Below are 7372 nucleotides of genomic sequence, written 5' to 3'. Positions count from 1 at the left end.
AGGTCTTGAGTTCAACCGTCATGCTGGGTGTAGAGCTTACTTAAAAAGAAAAGAAAAACCCAAAACCGTCTTTTCAAAGTATCTTAGCTTCTCTGGTGGCCATAACAAAATACCATGGGCTGGGGGGCCTTAAACAACAGGAATTTATTTCTCACAATTCTGAAGGCTGGAAGTCCAAGATCAAGATTCCAGCTGATTTGGCTCCTCATGAGAGCCCCCTGCCTGGCTGGCAGATGGTCACATTCCCACTGCGTCCTCTGGTCTCTCTTCTTTTTTTTTCTTTTCTTTCCTTTCCTTTTTTTTTTCTTACAGGGACACTAATCCTATCATGGGGGACCAATTGTCATGACCTCATCTAAATCTAATTACCTCACTAAAGTCCCACTTCCAAATACCATTACATGGGGGCAGTCAGGGCTTTTACATATTAATTGGAGGGGGAAACACAAACATTTAGCCTATAATACTAGGTGTAACAAGGTCAGACCTTTTATAAATACTGTCAGATTTCCTTTTATGTCGGGGGAGGAGAAATAGATTACTTTTTTCTTTTTAAAGATTTTATTTATTTATTTGACACAGAGAGAGAGAGAGAGAGAGAGCACAAGCAGGGGGAGCGGGAGAGGGAGAAGCAGGCTCCCCGATGAGCAGGGAACCCGATGAGGGACTCAAACCTAGGACTCAGGGATCATGACCTGAGCCAAAGGCAGATGCTTAACTGACTGAGCCACCCAGGCAACTCCCCGCCCCTGCCCTTTTTTTCAACATTAAAAGATTCTTGATTTCCTGGGGCACCTGGCTGGCTCAGTCAGTAGAGCCTGTGACTCTTGATCTCAGGGATTTGCATTCAAGCCCCACATTGGGCACAGAGCTTACTTTTAAAAAAATAAAATAAAAGAGTCTTTATTTCCCAATTCAGAGGCTTGGATGTGCCTTTTAGATCCTTTTAATTTTTTTTTTAAGATTTATTTTTATTTAAGTAGTCTCTATACCCAACGTGGGGCTAGAATTCATAACCCCGAGATCAAGTCACCTGCTCCTCCAACTAAACCAGCCAGGTGCCCTTAGATCCTTTTATACTTTCTGCTCCTCTGTATTTGAGTTTTAAAGATNTCAGGGATTTGCATTCAAGCCCCACATTGGGCACAGAGCTTACATTTAAAAAAATAAAATAAAAGATTCTTTATTTCCCAATTCAGAGGCTTGGATGTGCCTTTTAGATCCTTTTATTTTTTTTTTAAGATTTATTTTTATTTAAGTAGTCTCTATACCCAACGTGGGGCTAGAATTCTTAACCCCGAGATCAAGTCACCTGCTCTTCCAACTAAACCAGCCAGGTGCCCTTAGATCCTTTTATACTTTCTGCTCCTCTGTATTTGAGTTTTAAAGATTTATTTATTTAACAAATGTTTTAGTTTTACTGAGATATAATGAACATACAACGTTGTGTAGATTTAGACATACAATGTGTTGATTTGATGTACTTACATATTGCAATATGATTACATCATAGAGTCGGCTAACAATTCTATCATACCACAGAATTACCATTTCTTCTTTGTGGTAAGAACATTTAAGATTCGCCATCTTAGCAACTTTCAGATAAGTAATGCGGTATCATTAACTATAATCGCCACGCAGCACATTAGATCACCAGAACTTATTCATCTTCTTTTTTTTTTTTTTTAAGATTTATTTATTTATTTATTTGACAGAGATAGAGACAGCCAGCGAGAGAGGGAACACAAGCAGGGGGAGTGGGAGAGGAAGAAGCAGGCCCAGTGCAGAAGAGCCTGATGTGGGGCTCGATCCCACAACACTGGGATCACGCCCTGAGCCGAAGGCAGACGCCCAACCGCTGTGCCACCCAGGCGCCCCCAGAACTTATTCATCTTCTAACTGAAACTTTATACCCTTTGACCAACATCCTCCCATTTCCCTCACACCCCAGCCCCTGGTAACCACCATTCTTCTCTGTTTCTATGTGTTTGGGTTTTTCAGATTCCATGTATAAGTGATATCATAAAGTATTTGTCTTTCTCTGCCTAACTTATTCTATGTAGCATAATGCCCTCGAGGTCCATCCATGTTGTTGAAAATGGCAAGATTTCCTTCTTTCTTGTGGCTGAATAATATTCCATTACATATGTATGCATATATCATCTTTATCCATTTATCCATGGGTAGACACTTAGGTCATTTCCATATCTTGGCTCTTATGAATAATGCTGCAATGAACATGAGAGTGCAGAGCTCTTCAAGACCCTGTTTTCATTTATCATTTATATGTATATTATAAATACAGTACTGTACTGTAGTTTCTCTTCCTTATGATTTTCTTAATAGCATTTTCTTTGGCTTACTTTGTTGTAATAATACACTATATAATACATACATCATACAAAATGTATGTTAATCAGCTGCTTAAGTTATCAGGAAGGATTCTGGTCAACAGTAGGTTATTAGTAGTTAAGCTTTTGGGGAGTCAAAGGTTATATGTGGATTTTTCGTTGCACAGCGCTCAGCACCCCTAACCCCCACTGAAAGAGGACCAGTTGTCCCCTCAACTGCCTCCATTTTGACCTTAGTCTATACTCCCTGAGTAAGTGCTTCATTCTGACTTACCTTTTTTTTTTTAAGTTTATTTACTTATTTATTTAAGTAATCTTTACAACCAACATGGGGTTTGAACTCACGAACTCGAGATTAAGACTTGGCATGCTCTTCTGACGGAGCCAGCCAGGTGACCCTCTGGCTTATCTTGTAGCTCAGGCAGACCCAGGAGTCAAAGTATCCTGTGATGGGAACCAAAACTATCCCTCAAGCAATAAGGACTGCCCTGACGCCAGCAAGACCCCTCATGATTGACCTCAAGACAATGATCAACCGGACCTTTGCTGCCCACCTGCATGTACCCGCTGACCTCTGTCCCACATTTTCCTTATATAAAAATAGAAGTATTTTCAGAACTTTGAAGACAGTTTTTGGAACACCAGTCCATTGTCTTCCCGGTACTGTCCTCACCTAAATAAATGCCTCTCGTTTCCCCACCACTCATCTCTCTGCCTTTGGATTTTGTCAGTGGTGAGTGGTTGAACCTGGTCTGTTTGGCACCCCTAGAGCCAGGAGCTCTTGCTCCCCTGCACCCCCGTTACACCAAGTTGTACAAGGCTCAACTGTGGTCAAATAAAATCAGGCCCAATGATTTCCTTTGATCTGCCCAAAATTCATAGCTCACATGTACTTTTTCAAAATAAAGTAAAACATTACCAGAAAGAGGGTGAACGCCCTTCTTCGTCATGGAATGAAGTTAGGTGGCTGTTTCAAAAGTTGGCAATGTGTTCCATGAAAGGGAGGTTTATGCAAAACGACTCCAAAGGCAAGAGGAGCCTGAAGTAAGTCTGAAGAAAAAGGCTGGCAAGTCCAGCTTGACAAGAAATGGTTTATGAAGAGGACTTAGGGACCGAAGTGTGTCTTTGGCGGCAGGAAGACAAGTAGGTATCTGCAACCCCACCTCCAGTAAGACAGGTTTTTATAGCTTGGAGCTGGGGAGTATACGCTTGGGGGGAGGCTCCCCAGGAGGACCACCCAGGAGCTGAATGTTAGGAATAAGTGTCACAGTCCTATCTCCAGAGCAGATCAGAGACATTTTGCCCTGAGGGTGTACTTAAGGGTGTGGTTAAGGAAAGGAAAGAATAGTGGGGTGGGGAGGATTGCTATCCGCAGAGAGGGTTCAGGTCACAGAATGCAATGCTTAGAAAGAACTCTCAGTAACGTACCCCAGTACCCCACCGTGCCTACTTCCAAGGACGGGGATCTTTTCTGAAGATCTTAGAATGAGAACTGGTCTCAGGACCCAATGTTTCATTTCAAGTGAATGACTTTAACATAAAATATTAACTGTTAGCATCTTTTCCCAAACCTTTGAAGTAGTTGCTGGTAACTTGCTGAGGTCTCCCATTACTATATTATCAGGGTATCTGTTTCTCTGAAAATAAAATGACTGGTGAGGTGAAAATTTGTCCCTCACTGTGCAGTCATCTAATTAACAGGTAGATTTATTCAGTTTTAACTGTTAAAAAACGTGTACTATTTTTTTTTTTAAAGATTTTATTTATTTATTTGACAGAGATAGAGACAGCCAGCGAGAGAGGGAACANTTTTAACATAAAATATTAACTGTTAGCATCTTTTTCCAAACCTTTGAAGTAGCTGCTGGTAACTTGCTGAGGTCTCCCATTACTATATTCTCAGGGTATCTGTTTCTCGGAAAATAAAATGACTGGTGAGGTGAAAATTTGTCCCTTGCTGTGCAGTCATCTAATTAACAGGTAGATTTATTCAGTTTTAACTGTTAAAAAACGTACTATTGTAACACTTTCGGTTTTACCCTAAAATACATATGCCTATTATATAAGTGAATTTATTTGCTAAGAAAAAATATTTAGGGGTGCCTGGGTGGCTCAGTGGGTTAAGTGGCTGCCTTCAGCTCAGGTCATGATCTTGGGGCCCTGAGATTGAGCCCCACATTGGGATCTCTGCTCAGTGGGGCGTCTGCTTCTCCCTCTCCCTCTGCTGCTCCCCCTGCTTGTGCTCGCTCGCTCATGTGCACACTCTCTCTTTCTCAAGTACATAAATAAAATCTTAAAAAAAAATTTTAAACCACAGTGGACTCTGAAATGTCCAGCCTAACTCCTAGGTAACTGTAGGATTTGGCTGTAATAACTTTTATTAGGTGGTGCTCCTTTTCTTCTCTCCCTTGAAATAACTATGACAGGATGTTGGTAAATGGTCTTTTAAAAATAAAAACTTTCGGGGCCTCCTGGGTGGCTCAATTGGTTAGTGTCCAACTCTTGGTTTCAGCTCTGGTCATGATCTCAGGGTTGTGAGATCAAGCCCAAAGGGCTCCCATGCTCAGTGCTGAGTGGGCTTGAGATTCTCTCCCTCTCCCCCTCCTCCCACTTGCATGCGCTATTTATTTATTTATTTATTTATTTATTTATTTATTTATTTGAGAGAGCGGGTGAGAGAGCACAAGCAAGGGGAGCAGTAGAGGCAGAGGGAGAAGCAGGCTCCCTGCTGAGCAGGGAGCTGGATGTGGGGCTCCATCCCAGGACCCTGGGACCATGACATGAGCAGAAGGCAGACGCTTAAGGACTGAGCCACCCAGGTGCCCCTAAAATAAATAAAATCTTAAAAAAATAAAATAAAAACTTTGGATTAAAAGAAAAATCGAAATCCTGTATTTTTGTTACGACTAAATAATGCATTTGTAAATTTGAATGGGAAACTACCTTTATGTATTGGTATTGGGTTGCTTAATTTAAAATATACTACTTAAAAATTTCATGAAAGATGAATTCCAGTAATAAAAAAATAAATGCATTTCAAAACTGGAATTTTGTGTAATACGTATCAATAGTGTGGAACAAAGTAGTAAAAGGTATAATGTAACTTCTTTAAAATTTGAAACACCTTAAAAATATTTCATGTTTTAGACACTCTGCCAATAATTAGCATACTGATTTTATTGATAGTGGATGTTTAATGCAATTTGGTAGCACTGTGGTTTAAATAATTCTGTCCTGGAAATGAAGTTTCTTTTATAATTCTATCATTTATGTATGCACGTAGGCCCCACACCCCAGCATGAAGCTCAGTGGGGGGCTTGAGCTCACAACCCTGAGTTCAAGACCTGAGCTGAGACCAGGAGTTGGTTGCTTAACTGTCACCCAGGGACCCCTCTATCAGTCTATTTCGAAGAAAAGTTGTTTCATTTTGAGGCTTTTGTGTCCCACCCCTAAATAAAAAATTTACTTTGTCTTGTACAAAATAATTGTAGAATTCAAAAAAAAATTTTTAAGTCATCTTTTCACCCAGCGTGGGGCTCGAACTCACAACCCTGAGATCAAGAGTTGGATGTTCCACCAACTGAGTCAGCCAGGTGCCCCTGTTCAAATTTATTTAACTAAGGCTTTCTGTGGGAGCCAGCATGCAAAGCACCTTGCACACTGCATCTCATAACTCCCAGGAGCATCTCAGTCTGACTTTACAGCTGGGGAGGTCAGGGACGTTCTTGGGGCCCTCGGCTGATAAGAGGTGAGGTTGGGAGCTCACTGGGTATTTCTGCAGCAAAGCTTAAAGCCACCGCATGTGTTTTGTCCTAGGGCTGTACCATCCTTAGACCTGAGGTCTGACAATTACATTTGGAGATGTATTTATAATACTCCCTGGATCCGATTTCTAGGTCAGTTTTCCAATGCGAGGTTTTTCAATCTTTTCTGACAGGCTTTGTCCAATTCCTACACAAACCGTGCCCAATTTAGTTGCATATTAAAGCTGGACTAGATACTGAAATTGGCCCTCACCAAACAGCTGTGAGTGAATGCCGTCGTGATTTGAATGCCAACTATATGCAAGTGAAGTATGTTTGCTACAATATTTCGTTTTGTTTTTTTTTAATTTGTTAAGTCTTTGAGTAAGCTCTACACCCACCGTGTGGCTTGAGCTCACAAACCTGAGATCACGAGTTCCATGCTCTACTGACTGAGTCAGCCAGGCACCCCCAATATTTAGTGGTTTGAGGCGGATAATTGAAGATTGGTGTGGCCCAATTCAAGCTGTTTACTCTTTGGTCATGATTGAAAACTTAAGAATGTGATCATGTCGCTAAACAATGGTCCATCTCATTTTGCTTGCTTGTTGTTCTCAGTAGACACAAACAACTTCAAGCTCACTATTGTCCTTGTTGCCTTTTCTTTCCCAAAACTCTCAGCTTTTACTTTCATTTTTGTCTTTGAATAATTGCAAAATCCAGCCTTCAAAAATAGCATTATCACATATGTGCGCTCCAAACGTATCAGCATTTGTCACAATCAGTCATTTGAAAAGGACACATGCATGGAAATTTCCTACTTAAAAATCATCGCATGTAATTGTTTGCCAGATCCTTACTCTGTTACGTTTAGGGGTTGTTAAATTCTGTCATGCTTTCCAATTTTAAAATGTTGAAGCAGAGTTCTTTAATTAGTTGATCAACTCTTTAGGGTGAATTCCAAGCATTTTGAGTCGGAGTGCTGGATTGAGCTACATCAATACTGAGGACCCTGTCTGCACTCATTACTGTGTCCCTCTGCATAATAGCTCACTAGGCTGATGGCTACTGTATCCTTGGAAGAACAGCATTCTCGTGGAAGACAGTGTGAAGGGTGCCCCCTAGAGGATGCAATAGTGGTACTGGGAAGGAAGCGCAGAGGCAAGGCCCAGACAGGTCACACTCATTACTGTTAGCTCTCTTCTTTCCTTCCTAGCCCTCTGAAAGCTTTCAGGATTTTTTTTCTTCTTCTTCTTCTTTTTAACATCAAGGGTTCCT

The sequence above is a fragment of the Ailuropoda melanoleuca genome, chromosome 19 (assembly GCF_002007445.2).
Source record: "Ailuropoda melanoleuca isolate Jingjing chromosome 19, ASM200744v2, whole genome shotgun sequence".
In the NCBI taxonomy this organism is placed as follows: Eukaryota; Metazoa; Chordata; class Mammalia; order Carnivora; family Ursidae; genus Ailuropoda; species Ailuropoda melanoleuca.
Note: the sequence above shows the minus strand (reverse complement) of the source record.